Source organism: Leucopleurus acutus, assembly GCF_964270905.1.
Source record: "Leucopleurus acutus genome assembly, chromosome: 11".
NCBI lineage: Eukaryota > Metazoa > Chordata > Mammalia > Artiodactyla > Delphinidae > Leucopleurus > Leucopleurus acutus.
Genome location: NC_139152.1, coordinates 10216049 through 10232341, shown reverse-complemented (window position 1 = coordinate 10232341; position 16293 = coordinate 10216049). Strand labels below are relative to the sequence as shown.

At 43.5% G+C, this 16293-nt stretch overlaps 1 protein-coding gene across 7 annotated transcripts in view; it reads left to right on the top strand.

Annotated features, from left to right (window-relative positions):
- Positions 1-8828: 8828 nt before the first annotated feature.
- The window catches only part of DUSP16 (dual specificity phosphatase 16), an 85833-nt gene continuing 78368 nt past the window's right edge, over positions 8829-16293 (top strand). For 2 of the 7 annotated variants that reach the window (XM_082850875.1, XM_082850873.1), the window contains exon 1: positions 8829-9229. The gene's annotated coding sequence lies outside the window, so the exon portion shown is untranslated. The other 5 variants (XM_082850870.1, XM_082850869.1, XM_082850872.1 and 2 more) reach the window with 5 other exon arrangements.

Genomic DNA, 16293 nt, shown 5'->3' with positions numbered 1-16293 from the left:
GAATCACCAAGTTCTCTCAGTCCTCCTCTGTACTATTTCTTGCAGTTGTTTCCATGTCCATTGCCACTGTATCAACCTTGGCTCTTTTTGACTTATGCCTCAGTTATTGCTAGAGCCCAATACAGTCTCTCTTGTTCTATGATTCCCCTTCCTCAGATCTTTCTAATATGCTTTGGTCAGACTAAGCCACCTAAAATCCCACTTTTATCCCATCTTTTTCTGAGTTCAAACCTTTTAACTAGAGAAGATATGTCCAGATGTCCCCAAAGGTTATCCTTGGACAGTGTGATGGTGGCAATATTTTTTTGAAAAATTAAATAACTTCATTGTATTAAAATTAAAAGGAAAAACTGTTACAACTATAGGTTGAAATTATAGGGCCAGATACATAATAAAGATAGGCAAACATTATACCCTATAAGTTTGTAGGTTAAACTTCATTTGTTCCAGCATTGGGGAGCTCTCATTGGTCATCTGACCATTCCAAATATGCAATTCCACTTTTTAGAGGCAAATCTTTGCATTAAAAAAGGTTATGTAGGGCTTCCCTGGTGGCGCAGTTGTTGAGAGTCCGCCTGCCGATGCAGGGGACAGGGGTTCGTGCCCCGGTCCGGGAAGATCCCACATGCCGCGGAGCGGCTAGGCCCGTGAGCCATGGCCGCTGAGCCTGCGCGTCCGGAGCCTGTGCTCCGCAACGGAAGAGGCCACAACAGTGAGAGGCCCGCGTACCGCTTAAGAAAAAAAAAAAAAAAAAGGGTATGTAAATCTGCTTAGTGTTTCCATATATTTATAAACTTCATTACTAGTGGTAAGACAACAAATGTATACGGTAAAAGAAAAACTGAGTCAAAATACTACCAAAGGATATAGCAATAAAAAACTTTTCTCTCTCTCCCAAGGGTAACCATTGAATAAGGTGATTTGAATTTTCTTCTTTACACTTTACATGTTTCTGTAATTCACAGACTTTTAGCAATGGATATGTATTGCTTTATGATAGAAGATAAGAACAATAAAGCATCATTTTTAAAAAGGAACCAAATTATCGATCATTCCTGCTACTTATAATAGAAAAGCTAGTTTTTTTGGCTGAGGCCCTGTGTAATCTGGCCCCCAAACACTTTCCAGGCTTATTATAAACTGTTGAATACAAATGTTCTGCTTCAGTTAAACTATTTTAAACACCTTTTCCCTGCTGTGTCTCCAACTGTGTGTTTTCTCTTCCTGGAATGAGCTTCCCCTTCTCTTTTAATATCTCAATTCAATCTATTGTTCACTCTCTAAGTCTGTTCTACATACAGCCCTTCCTAAAAAGGAAGGAATCAGTATGTAGTGAGTATTTACCGTGTGGAATTATGCATTCTATTTGACGCTTTCCTTGGTAGTCATTTGAAACCCACAACAGCTCTGGACGGTTGGTGTTAACAACCTTCATATTGAAGATGAGGAAACGAAGTTTCCCACAAGTTACGTAGCCAGTATGCGGCAGAGCTGGACTCTGGAGCTGGCTGTTCTGCCCCAGCTCAGACAGCCCTCATTTTTTCCAACTTCTGTAGCTTTTTTCCAACTTCATTATTTATCTAAGTTTGACCCATAATCATAAAAGTGCATTCTAAGGGAGTGGCATTGCTTGTAGTACTACTTTGAACTACTTATATTTTGTATTTTCTTGATCTTCTCCACGAAACCTGTAAGAAAACTTGGGTTGAGTTCTAACTTGCGATTTCCTAGTTCTGCGTCTCTGAGCCAACTGCTTAAACTTTCTCAGCCTCAATTTCCTCCACTGTAAAATAGAAAAGAAAATAATAATACCTAACTCTTCTGGTTGTTATGAGAGTTAAAAACCCAGTATATACCTTGTACAAAGAGCTGAGTGTTTCTGTGTTGGATTTAACATGGTGATATTAGTTTATTTTCAAATTCCATTTAATTTCTAGTTTCTTTATAGTAGGGTTTTTTCTTTTTAACATCTTTATTGGAGTATACTTGCTTTACAATGGTGTGTTAGTTTCTGCTTTATACAAAGTGAATCAGCTATACATATACATATATCCCCATATCTCCTCCCTCTTGCGTCTCCCTCCCACCCTCACTATCCCACCCCTCTAGGTGGTCACAGAGCACTGAGCTGATCTCCCTGTGCTATGCGGCTGCTTCCCATATAGTAGTGGCTTGAGATAGTCCTAAAAACTCAGTGATCTAAAGAGAACTAGATGTTTTTCTTCAATACATTAAAACACTGACTTTACACAAATTTTAAAAAGTACTTTTTAATCAAAATAGTATTTTGCTGTTTGGTCAGAATATACTATCTTGCTGTTTAACCAACATTGAATGAGAGGTTCTGTTACTAGTTTAAGACTGTTCCCAAAGGTAATGTTTACATTTATAAACACGAATTATTATTGAACATTGTCATTTTTAGTCCAGAAAACCACTGAGCACTTCGAGAGCTACACTTACTCAGAAAACGGAAGAACCATTTAAAGATCACTGGTCTTCAAAAACAGACACCACTTTTTCATATTCTTTATATCAGAGGAAGAAAAGGACATCACTGCATTCACTCCATTTATTTTCCTTTAGAGTCAGTTGAAAAGAAGCAAAATTCACAAACAGTTTTTAGCTTTGATTTACTTTCCCCCGCTACGACCGCTATCATTTATAAAAGAACTTTTCAGCCTTTTGAAAGATAAATACATCTGATATTAGAATTCTTTTATTCTTAATATTTTATTTCACAGTTATTAAAAGACTTGTCAAAGCAACCTTGACAAAACCCCCAAATGTGTGTTCTACATAACATTGGAAATCAAGTTTGGGCTGTAGATAGCAAAAGTCCACCCGCAACTCTCCTGAGATGGCGACTGAGAGATTCTCATTTCTCAGGGCGCTTCCGAATACCTGTTTGTTATGAATTGTTTGATTAAAATAAAACAACCAGGGCTTCCCTGGTGGTGCAGTGGTTGGGGGTCCGCCTGCCCATGCGGGGGACGCGGGTTCGTGCACCGGTCCGGGAGGATCCCGCATGCCTCGGAGCGGCTGGGCCCGTGAGTCATGGCCGCTGAGCCTGCGCGTCCGGAGCCTGTGCTCCGCAACGGGAGAGGCCACAGCAGTGAGAGGCCCACGTACCGCAAGCAAGCAAACAAACAAACAAAAACAACCAAATAGTCTGGTTATCAGGTCCTTAGGATCTTTGTAGGATTGAAATGTCCTACATTTGCCTGAAGCTGGGCAGGAGATTTTTTTCTCCCCTTGACACGCAATCTCCTTGAAAAAATAGTTCCTATTCCACTGTTTCTCATTCCCTGGTGAACTCACTGCACTCTTGCAAGACTGTCTTTGGTGAAACCACCCTCTTCACGGCCACTTAATTGCCAAATCAAGGAAAACTTTTTAGACCTTATCTTCTCTGAGTATTAGTTCACTTGAAACACACTCTTTCCCTCCTTGAAACGCTTTTTTCTTAGCATTCTGTAACAGCCACGTCCACTGCCTTTCTTTCTGCTTACCTGTGTCTCCACACTCTTGACTCAATCCTGGGATTACCTGGTTTTTTGTTTGTTTAAAGAATCAATTATTTATTTATTTATTTATTTTTGGCTGCGTTGGGTCTTTGTTGCTGCGCGTGGGCTTTCTCTAGTTGCAGCGAGCAGGGGCTACTCTTCGTTGTGGTGTGCAGGCTTCTCATTGCGGTGGCTTCTCTTGTTGCGGGGCACGGGCTCTAGAGCGCAGGCTCAGTAGTTGTGGCGCACGGGCTTAGTTGCTCCTCAGCATGTGGGATCTTCCTGGACCAGGGCTCGAACCCGTGTCCCCTGCCTTAGCAGTAGGATTCTTGACCACTGCGCCACCAGGGAAGTCCCATACCCGTTTTAAAAATCTTTGCCTAATTGATAAGTGAAAAGTCATCTAGTGTGTGTAATTTATTGTGTCTGTTTACATATTTGCCACACAAAGATCAGACATACACTGATAACAGGGTTGTTGCCATTTATTCTTTCTTGGTTGTACATCTTAATTTGACGTTGAGGCTTTTCATCTCTTTCAGAGAGGGGATTGTATGTTTTCAAACACCTTCACCTACCTCCTTCCTTCCATTTGCTTACAGATGAGCATGTATTTGTTTAATTTAATTGAATGGAATTGAACACTTCATTCCCATTAGACTTTTAAGCACTATACTTGGTCCAGGTTCTTCATAAACCTTCCAGTGAGGAGCATGGAGCATTGTACTGAAAGATGGGAGAACTGTTTCTAATCCCAGTTTAGTCCCTAACTAGCTGTGCATTCTTGGGCAAGCCACTTAACCTCTCTGGACCGTCGCTCCCTTTTATGTAAAGTGAGTGGGAAGGCATCAGATAATGTCTTAGGTGTCTTCTTGTTCTCACGTCACAGAGGTAAGATTTTCTTCCAGAAACTTCCTTCAGAGACAAACTCTTAGAATATTGCCTCCTACTCTGCCAGAAGAGTGCTCTCTTCCAACATAGTGTCACCTCTTTGAGGCAGAACTTGGTTCCTTCTAGAGCTGTGATTCGTTTGTATGGGACCACAAGCCCTAGGACAGTAGCAGCAACTACCATCCAAAAAACACAGCCAAGACTTAAAGGTAAAGTAGGTCTTATTCGTTTTCTGTGTGTATTGAAAATGCTTTGAAAACCTGTTGAAAGCGAGGGACCCACTCACAGAAAAACACACATAAGCACATACGTACAAAATTTTAGGGGGCTCCTGGACCGTCTGAAGCCCGTCCACATACTCCCTGGAAACCATGAACCCGAGGCTAAGAATATTTGATTTGGGAACATTAATGGGATCCCTGGAGATAAAACGAAATTATCAGAAGTGCTTACTTCCCATTGGAAGAGGGAGCTGCTAAATTAAATATTTATAGAATATTATCAAAACTCCCGTTTCAAAACTAAACTCTTATGCTTACTTGTAAATATCTTCTTCATAAACCAGGTCATGTGCTAACCTGCTTAAATCTTGCAGAGGAGAATGCAGATTCCTTACTGTGCATTGTAAGGTCCTGTATGGTCTGGCTCCTGTTCGCCATCGCTTTATACTTTTGAGCTCCACTGGCCTCCCTTTTGCCCTGGGAACATACCGACTCCCTCCCTACAAGTCACTCTGTTTCTGCTGAACAGTCTCCAGTGACCTGCTGCCCCTGCCCAGACCACATCCCTGCTAGCATTCAGGCTTCAGTTCAAGCGCCCCCTCCTCAGGAATGTCTCCGCCAACCACCTTCACCCCACCCTCAACCGTGCGCTCTCACAACACCCAGTTTTCTCCAGTAAAACTGATCTTGTTACAGCCCTGGCTGTTTTTGCCTTCTCTCCCCACGAGAATGTTAGTTCCATGAGGGAAGGGGCCTTGCCTCTCAGTTATAACTGCAGTCCCAGAGCCAGGGACAGATAAAAACCTTAAAGGGGACTTCCCTTGTGGCGCAGTGGTTGGGAATCCACCTGTCAATGCAGGGGACACGGGTTCGAGCCCTGGTCTGGGAAGATCCCACATGCCGCAGAGGAACTAAGCCCGTGCGCCACAGCTACTGAGCCCGTGTGCCTAGAACCTGTGCTCCACACAAGAGAAGCCACCGCAATGAGAAGCCCGCGCACCGCAACGAAGAGCAGCCCCCGCTCACCGCAACTAGAGAAAGCCCGCAAGCAGCAACAAAGACCTAACGCAGCCAAAAATAAATAAATAAATACATTAAAAAACAAACAAACACCTTAAGGGGATCTCAGCACTAAAGATGGCGCTCCTCTTCCATCTTTAATTCTGACCAAAAAATTTGGTGCGCCTCCCTCATATTAAACTCTAACTAGAAACAGTACTAAACCGTACACTTACATGTACTGAAACAAAAATAGCTTCTTTCCAGATGATCTGATTGTAGGACCTCGGAGCCCCTGCTTTGCTGGCGCCCTAAATACATGAGCCGTTTGTCTGCTTTTGGGGAACCTAGCACTCACTCAATTCTTTAAGCATACTGGAAGCAGTTTTAGGTTAAGCTGGCCTATGCCTATCAAAAACACCTTGCTGGGATTACTGATAGGAATTCTGTTAAATCTATAAATCGACTTGGGAAGAACTGACGTATTTACTATATTGGGGCTTCCAAGCCAATTATTTAGGTCTTCTTTAATGTTTTTTAATCAGCATTTTATAATTTTCAGCATACAGATCCTGTACACGATTTGTTAGATTTATACCTAAATACTTCATGTTCTTTGGAGCAACTGTATCAATAAATACCGTTTTACATTGTTCCTACCTGTTTGTTGTTGGCATATACAGAAGCTCTTTTAGTAGAACAAGGAGGAATGTACCCTTTAGTGAAGTAAACTTGTTCAGTATTTATTTGCTGGACTACTAACAAGCTATGTATCCTACCATTCATGTACCTCTGCAGTGTGCCTCTAAATCTCAAATTCAGCCTAATTCTTGACTGCTACACCCCAATCTCTACTACTGTTCGAAGGGTCTACTCATCCCTCACCTGAATACCCCTTATGCATTCCACCTCCATGTCTTCACTCCTGCCATTTCCCCGCTAGAATCGTCCCTCAGCCGAACCCTCTTACCCCAAACTAGATCTTAACTATCAAACCCCAGCTGACATCGCTCCTTTTCTCCACTGGACTCTTAACCAATATCGTATGCCACTCAATCATTAATTTAGTTTTTCATTAGTTTTAATCCATGTCTCGTTCCCTAGTTAGATGATGTGTACTGGGAGACTCCCATAATAGCTATCATAGCACCACATACATGGAAGGCGCTCCAATTTAATTGTTGTTTAAATGAAGAAAGTCGAGAGAGGTTTCAAGATGTGTCAGAATAAGGCACCCGGAGCTGCAGCATCTAAAGAAGAAGTCTTCAAGATCCATGCTCTCCACCTCCAGGACAAGGATTCTCTCTCTTTTCCTTCCTTCCCCCAAATCCCAACTCCTCCAGCTAGTCAGACTGGAGATGCAGATCCTCTCCAACAACCCCTTTGAAACCGTTCTAGAAACAGCAGGTCTATATGCGCAGTGGATTTTTAGAGGTTTTCTTTAAGAGCATAGGCAGTAATCCCATTGGAGCTGCAGTAACAATCCCCGGCCACCAGAGGGCAGGGCGTCGCGGGAGAGATTGCTTCCCCTCTGCAGAAGTCTTAAAGAGGTCAAAGGCAGAGGCAGAAAGTCGGCTCCGCATCCATGGCCTTCAGGCTTCTTTTACTGCCTCGAGTGCTCAGCGCTCTCCCCCTCTCCAGATGGGCTCCTTTTCCTCCTGTAAAAGATGGGCCGGAAGTTCCTAGAGGCTTACCCTAATACTAACCTTAAATGATTATAATAACGAATGCACTTAAGCTGCAGGATTTAAAGGCAGAAAAGGAGTATGGAGATGTTTCATCTTTCGTTAGATGAACCCCAAACCTGCTTCTCAGTTCTTTTACCAATCAAAAACAAAAACAGAACAACAGAAAGCCCCAGGCAGTGTCCAAACGGACATTCCCCAACAAAGATTGGCCTTTAGGGACCAATGTCCCAAATCCAGTACATTGTAAATGGAATATTTTAGGAGCTACTATTCCTACACACAAATTCTGGCTCATGGGGCAGTCCGCTCGCAGTGTGCTTTTCCGTCATTAATCACATCTTTGTTATGTGATATCCACGTGAGTACTTCTCAGTAGAAGCAGCTTCATGCTCAAATGCTCAGAGCACACTAGAATAAAGCTCCGATTGTCCTGTTCAGTGATTCCAAGTCCTGGTTTGTCACCACCTCGGGTCTCTAGTTTCCCAAAGTTTGTAACGTAGTTTCAAAACAAAGCTATTTTAATTAATCCAAATAAAAAATGCACCAAGTGTGTGAAGTTAAATCAACGGGGTCTTGCTCTTGCACTTCGCAAGAGGCGGTGAACCTCTGGTCTGTGCTGCCCGATACAGAACATACCTGTGAAGGGCATTTTAGCCTGCTCGTGCTCATTACATTTACAAATGTAAATAGAAATGATAAGTAAATATAAGCACAGTAAAGTAATGAATGCTAGGAGCATTCAGGTGAGGGCTTTCAACAACAAACACACAGAGGGAGCTGAGCGCTTGACCACCTGAGTGTGATTTTTTTCTTGAAGTACCTGTAGCTTCTCTTTCCTAAGAGACGGCAGCGCCCTGCGTTTTAGATTCGTCACTTTTTAAAGAACGATTGTAATGCTCTCAAATCATTGTTGGCGTTTCTTCACGCTGGGGAGGCAGCTGGAAACAGCCCAAGGAGGCGGAAAAGGCTCTGCGCCTCGCTGGGGCGCCGAGGGGCGGGGGGGGGGACACCATGAAATACCTGTTGGGGCGCAGCGCTGAAGGCGCGCGGCCGAGCCCCGGCCACGGGGGCCGGGGGTCGGAGATCAGGGGCCACGGGGGCGGCAGGCGGGCGCGCGGGCGCAGAAGGAGGAGGCCGCGGGGCCGACTCCCCGGGCCGCCCGGCTCCTCCCAACGGCGCCCGCGGAACCTGTCCCGGAGCCGCCGGGCCCCGGAACGGAACGGGACCCGACCCCTCCCCGAGAGGCCGCGACCAGGCGCCGAGCCGCGCTCCGAGCTCCGGCGGGCGCACGGCCCCGCCCGGCGCCCACCGCCCTGCCCTCGCCTGTCTCCTCCTTTCCCCGGGGCTCCGCTGAGTTCATTCACTGGGATTGGTTTCAAGTGACGCCATCTCTTTATTTTTAAACCAATGACCTCATCCGCGCTTGAAGTTTCCTGACCAGCGACTCTTTCTCTTTCCCCCCAACCCCCCACCCCCAGCCCCCCGCCTTTCCCCCTCTTTCTGGGTATCCCTGTTTGGGGGGCTCTGAGCAGTTTTCAAACGACCACCATCACCTCTCCCAACCCCCTCCGCGTCCCCGCCGCCACCTCCACCTCCCAGGTTCCTCGCCCCTTTCGACAGTGTTTTTTCAAGGCTGATCGGGGGTGGGGGGTTAGAGAGAAAGAGCGAAGAAAAGTTGCAAACGGCTCCGCGCGTCCCGAGCCTCCCGCCCCCCCCCCCCGCCCCTCCGACCAGGAGAAGATAATATAGCGAAAAGAAGAGGAGGAGGAGAGCGCGACGGGACGGACGCGAGCGGGAGCGCAGCCGCCCTCCCGGCTCCGTCGCGGCGCCTCGCGGGTCCGGGAGGCGAGGGGGCCCCGCGGGGAGACGCCGTGACGACTTTCGTTCCCCCCCCGAGGGAGCCGGGAGGTCGGCGGCCCCGAAAGTAAGTGGCCGCGCGGACTGCGGGGTGGGAGGGCGCGGGGCCGGGCTCCCGCCGCGCCGGTAGCGTGGACGCTCGTCCGCGCGCCCCGCCGGCGCTGCCCTCCCAGCGGCCGGGCCCGGGGTCCAGGGCGGGGTGGGGGGGCGACCGCGGGCCGGAGCGGCGCGCGCGTGGGAAGCGGGGGCGGGGGGGCCCTGCGGGGGGGCCGGCGCGGGGGGCGGGGGGCGGGGGCCTCGGGCCGGACGGCCGAGTCCCGCCGCCAGGAGCCGCCGCCGACGCGGTCCCTTCGCGGGCGAAGCTGCTCACTTCCAGGCGCGACTGTTACACAACACGCCTGCCAAGTGGGGCCCCGGCCTGACGGTTCCCATTATCCCCAGCTCGCCTTTGGCGTAAGCCGCTCGGCCACCGGGGTGGTGACGGGGTTGCTTTCTTCAGTCAACTCGCTTTTCCTCCTGGGACCCCTAAGGCCCGGTGTTGGGGGCCCGGCCCGGTGCGCCAGTGACTTCTTTATTTACACCAGTCGTAAAACGTGAGAAAGGAAAAAGCCCAGGGAGACGACCGAAGGTCTGTGTTTATCATGTGTAGTTTCACGGAATGAAACACAGGGGAGGAAGATATCGGTGCAAAACTGAAGTTTTCAGGTGCTGCCGGGTTTATTTCCTTAAAACGACAACAGCAGCAGCCCAGTAATTAACTCGAGAAAATGCAAGTAGATCTTAAAATGAATGGATCCTGCAAAAGCCTAAGGAAATGTATCAGACGTCAGCTGCAGAGATCCTAAATCAAGTCCTGGGTGCCTCAAATCGTTTGGAGAAAGCACACCTCCAACCAGCCTGTGATTAATAAAGTAGAGAGGAAAAACCTGTTACATAATCTCATTTGCCCTGGGGTTTGCAGTGCCGTCCCCTTGAATCAGGGGGAAGTGAGTTAAGATGCAGGGTTTTTAAACCTCTGTGAAGTTTTTATTTACCCAGTGCTCTGGCTGCCACTTCTGCTTTAAAAGATTGTAAGTAAATACTCTGCTCTTAGGAGGGAACCAAACCTATCAAACCTGTTTAGAAAATGACCAGGTATGTTTCTTTCCTTTCCTTCCGGTGTGTGTGCGCGCGTGTGTGTGTGTGTGTGTGTGTGTGTGTGTGTGTGTGTGTGTGAAATTTACCATCCATGAAAGACCTTATGACTAGTATTTGGGGAACTTAGACTGTCAGAAAAATGCCTCTTTAAGACACTCATCTTATGAGTGCACATAGGTGACAACTGTTTCCTTAAAGGATTTATGCTATTCTGAAAAGAGATTTTTGAAGTCGAGGTAAATTTTTAAAAGAAAAAAAGAATTCTTACCCATTGAATTAGTCACTTGTGAATTATTTACCGTTGCTTGAGAATCATGTGTATTGGATAAACAGCTGGGGAGGCCGGAGTTAATTGAGACTTGTGGAATTCTGTGTTTGGTGAAGGCAGCAGCCTGGAGAAGGTAAATTAAAAAACTAAAAATTGGGGGCTTTGAATGGGGATTTTAGTCAAAATGTGACTAGGCACTGTGAAAGTTTTTTGTTTTTGTTTTTTAAGTAAAGTTCTGGAATTTAACTGAGTTTGATGACTGTGTGAAAGCTTGTTGTTAAAAAGGTTTTTGGGGGGTTAACATTTAACATCTTATGTAAAAACTTCGCCTAAAAGACACCAGCCCAAAAGTTGGCTTTTAGGTAAAAATAATTTGTACTTATCAAAGTTCTACATGGGGGGAAAAAGTAGAAATGAGTTTATTCTTAATTCTGCTGGTAGTATGGTGAATAACATGAAAAAAATAGGTTCAAGTGCTGTAAATGCGCATTTGAATGTAAAATAATTGAATAGCTGTAAAGTGAAAACGGTCATGTAAAATTAAGGATTAAGGATCTCTTTGAACAAAAGCTTAATGGCAGTAACTGAAAAGGGGGCAAAAGAGAAGATCCTGTTAACCTAGTTCTTTTCCTTTTTCTTAAACATTAGAAACTCATTTGCGGCAGTGAGGCTGAGATCAAGTCTGAGATTGGTGCAGTTTAGGCTGGGGTCAGGAGAAGGGCCAGGGTTGATGTGTGAGTTCGTTTTGATGCTCTTTTCTATAAACGCCTGTATCGGGAATTTAATTCTATAGAGTTTTTGGCCTATGGGATTATATATTGATGAAGCTGACTTACACAGCTGTTCAAAATTAATGTTTTTCTATTTTTCAGCCAATCGTAATAGCCCACTAATTTGCTAGCATTACCAGTGTAATATATCCTAGAAACCCAACTTTTCCTGGAGTATCAAAAAAAAAAAACAAAAACCAGAGTTTTCTATCCAGTGTTATTTGGGCTGAAAATTTCACTAGGTGTGTAATGTTTTTATAATGCTTTGCGTTCTCAAGCAAATGGTACTTTAAATTAAAGAAGTAAATTAATATAGGGTAAGCTGATTTGGATCAGAAGCCCAAGAACAGGGAAGAAATAAATCAGGGGAAACAGAAACCAGATTTTATGACAGTTTTCAACAGATTGAAAAAACTAGTTAAAAAGGCTTCATAGGAAAAACCACAGTTGATGTTTGATTGGCTTTTTAAAAACAATTAACTGTGTCAAAATTTAAAACCAAGACAGATATCCACCATCATAAAAGAAAATGTTTCTAACAGTGGCTTAAGCAAAAATATAATTAAGAAAGTAAATCTTGCCCAAAGCCACATATGATATATTCCAAAGCCAGATGTCACATTTTTTCTGATTATGTTGTGTTGTGGATAATCTGATATTTTTGTACATTTCATTTAGCCCAGATGACCAAGGGTTGGTTGGCTTTGTGAAAGGATATAGGGTTCATAAAGTTTGGCCAGATTTAAAGAAGCAGGCTCAGGCTTTAAGAAGACGCGTCTCATACACAAACTGAGAAGTTTGAAATGTAATCAAATAAATGACTGAAGGAAACAGGAGTGGCTCAGAAAGGAGGATCTGAGGCAGATTACCAAGGACAGGTACAAAGAAATAATAAAAGCTTGCCAGGGCTATGATCAGGGAAGAAGGAAATGGGATACATCTTGACATGAAAGGAAAAAGGCATAAAAAAAAAAAATACCCTCCAATACCTCAGCAACAGGAAGAGAGTGATGAAACTTTACCTCCATCTTGATTGGGGTTAGATACCTCATTGTAGGTATCATCAAAAAGTCACAAGATTTTTTTATTACATACAAAAATTAATCTTGGGGGAGGAGGATGGATAAAGTGCATTATGAGTAGCTATAGTTGTGTATATGAGAATGTAAAGCTTGAAATTGACAAAGATAAATTTAAAAACTAGAGGGGGACCCCCTGCAATTTCAGTTGAGTTATTGGAAAGGGAGGGCTATGTTATAAAATGTTGAAACTCTTAACTAAATTGATTTCTGGATTGACTACAGATATGAATGAGTCAAACAGAACGTTTATTGGTGGTGTACTCTTTACACATCCTGAGGTGGATACCAAAAGTTAGGGGCCCGGGTCCCTGCCCAGAATGAGGATTATGAGAATTTTAAAGGAGCTATATACATATGCAAGGATAAACGGTTACCAGACAGCTGGGAAGTGCCAAATTCATGGTATGAAGGAGAAAGAGACTGGAGAACTGGGGACCTAGTCCTCATAGGGATAGTAGAGTTTGACCCTGGCCTCAAAGGATGGTTAACATGAGTATGGAGGAAAGGAAGTAGGGGAGGTGAAAGGGAGAGGCCATTCATCCACCCATCCCTTCATCCAGCGGATTTGTTTGGAACCTCTGCTGTGTGCTAGACACTGTTCTCCGAACCTGGAATAGAGCGGAAAATAAGATAAGGTTTCTGCCCTTATGGAATTTACATTCCAGTGGGAGAAGACAGAAGGGCAGTAAACAAGTAAACGCTGCATGGAAAATCTGATGTCAGAGAGTGATGTCTTGTGAAGATAGTAATGAACAGAGTAGGGGAAATTTTACAGTGTTCTTTATAGCCCCACTTATTCTGTGAATAACCTATTTTGCCTGTGATATCCTGGTGAATAATGTTAATGATTTAACTTTTTATTTATTTGCAGTCCAAACCAATTTGAATAGACGTCTACACATTAATTGACTTCATCTTTAACCAATTTTTTAAAAAGAAACCTATGTAATATTTTGTAGATTGAAGCATGCACGCTTTGAGTTTTTAACTCCTTGTTAACAATTTGTATGCAATTCTTCTGCTGTTATTTGCTAAGAACCTCAGGTTTTTACAGTGAGGTTAATGTCATTCTTTACAGTTTACTTAGAGTTGTATATATTGGACTATATACTTAGGTAAGATTCTCCATTAAGAACGATAATCACAATAGTGCTATAAAGTGAAGCTAAACTCCAAGGACAGTTTGTTTTGATGGTACCTTGTATGAGAGGGCACAAAACAAAAGATGTACAGAAACTACAAGTAAGCTCTTCAGCTCAGTTACCAGAAAATGGGGTCAAGGGTGACACCCCCTCCAGGCCTCATCCACATGGTGCAGGAATCCGATGGTAAATTTGGGCTGTGTTGCGCTCTGTGTGGTTAATCATTCTCCTTACAGATTGATAGGGGAGTTAGTGGTCTCACCGGAAATATTATTTTAAACTTAGGATTTTTACTGTTTTTCTACAAGTAGTAGACCTGATACAAAAGTGTCAGTTCTGAAATGGGGAAGTCTGGACTCTGTAGCTGTCTGACTGCCAGGTTTTACTGTTGTTGTTGACAAGATGTCCTTTGTAGTGTCAGCTAAAAATTTCTTAGTGACTCTTTCATGTTTTTGGACACATTTATGAAGTACTTCTCAAGCATTTTTTAAGAAATGTGTTCTCTCATTCTCCATTCTTTCTGTAGTTTTAAACTTAAAAAAAAATTATAGGTGGAACTGAGGTAAAGGATTTTCAAAAAGGATTTATATTAAGTGTATGCACCTATAGAACCACATCTTGAAAATTTTTCTGCATGCACCTAACCAGTGTTCATCTACAATACATTCTGACACGCTTGGAATAAGCTTATGGAAAATAAAACAATTTTCATAGGAAGTGGGAGATTCTTTAACATTTCCTTGATTTCCTTCTAAACTAGATACTCCATTTAGAAAAGAACTAATTGTAGTGATAAATGCTAGGGGTCTGTGATGTGTGTGATCAAAGCTAATGTGACGTGTACTCTTCAAACATATGTGGGAAGGACAGTAGAAATCAAATTTGTTTTAATGTCTGGGTGATGGGTGGGCTAAACTTCAGTTTACAGAAAAATATAAATTGTAATGGTATATGGCAAGGTAATTAATATTAAATATCTCCATTCTTCCGCTTAAAATTAATAGGGAAAGGCATGTGTAGAGACATATACTGCTTATTGTTTAACTGTATAAATGACCAAAAAATATAACTCATATCTTAGGATAGTGCCTAGCAGAGTTCACTTTTGACAAATGTTTGCTGAGTAAATTGAATTCTCACAAATAGTTACTTTTTTTTTTTTTTGCGGTACGCGGGCCTCTCACTGTTGTGGCCTCTCCCGTAGCGGAGCACAGGCTCCGGATGCGCAGGCTCAGCAGCCATGGCTCACGGGCCCAGCCGCTCCGCGGCATGTGGGATCTTCCCGGACCGGGGCACGAACCTGCGTCCCCTGCATCGGCAGGCGGACTCTCGACCACTGCGCCACCAAGGAAGCCCAATAGTTACTTTTGATGGTGGTTGCATTCCCTCTCTAGCTTAGAGCACTGATTTTTGAGCGTTGAGTTGAAGCCTGCAGGTGGTTGCCTTCCAGCCTTGGGCACCCGGCTTGTTTATGCTCACTCTGGGACCTGGACCCTGACCTCACCTCCAGCCTGCCTGACCCTGGGGCTGACCTGACCTCCTCTTTTCTGAGATGGCAGGTGGTGGTTTCTTACAGTTTCTTCCCTTCCTGAGCAGCTGAGCTATGTCCTCTTCTGGTCACTTCTCAGAATACTCAAGTGTCCCCAGTCTGGCCCATTTTGTAGTGGGTTTCTCTGGTTCTTTTTGTTTGTTGTCTTCTTGGAGGAGAAGCACATTTCTCAGGAAAAATAGTTCTTGACTTTGTTTTATAAATTGTACATGGTATATAAAGCATGGTATTATTTCTTCTTCCTTCTCAGCTTTAGCTGATAATCTTATATTCACTTGTAAGTTAACTGGTGAGAATGATATTTTGATGCTACAAGACAACTAAAAACTAACAAAGACTCTCTTTTTTGGAGGCAATCAGGAAATTAGAACATGGTATGTGTATTAGATGATACTTAAGAATTATAACTATGAAGTTTTTATCTCTATTAATGGTATTATGTTTATGTTAAAAAAATTCTCGTCTGTTAAAGATACATATGGAAGTATTTCCAGGCAAAATGAAATGACGCCTATTATTTGTTTTTAAAAACTTCAGGATAGGCACAAACACACACAAATGGGAAATGAAACAATATTGACAAATTTTTGATAATTGTTGAGGGTACATCGGGGTTTGTTACTATTTTCTGTACTTTTGCATGTATTTGGAAATATACATAATAGTTAACACACATTACCAATCATAACTGTGGAGGACGGAATTTGATACAGTAAAATTATGTGGTTGGACGTTTGACCTAATTGACCAATCAGAAACTCTCCCCTGTGCATTTTCTGTAAGTTCTGCATTTCGTAAAAAAATAATTTTTAAATAGGGATAATTTTTTAGCAGTATGGTCACAAGGTTAAAACTCTTAACTCTGAGCTCTTATAATAATAATACACCTGTAATTTATAAGTTGTTTTCACGTATTTTGTCTTTTATCCTCTGAACAGGACATGAATTACCTGTTTCACAGATGAGGAAACTAAGACCTTAGACTAATTTATCCAAATCCCAAAGCAAGTAAGAAGTGGCAGCGGACCTGGAGCCGAGACCTTCTGACTCATTCTCAGGTGCCCATCCTGTTATGTACACATACTTAAAAGCACTCTTTTTTGTGGTGTTAAAAACCAGAGGTTTTCTTACATTTTAGTGTCAGGACACTTTTGCATTCTTAAAAATTACTGGAACCCCAAAG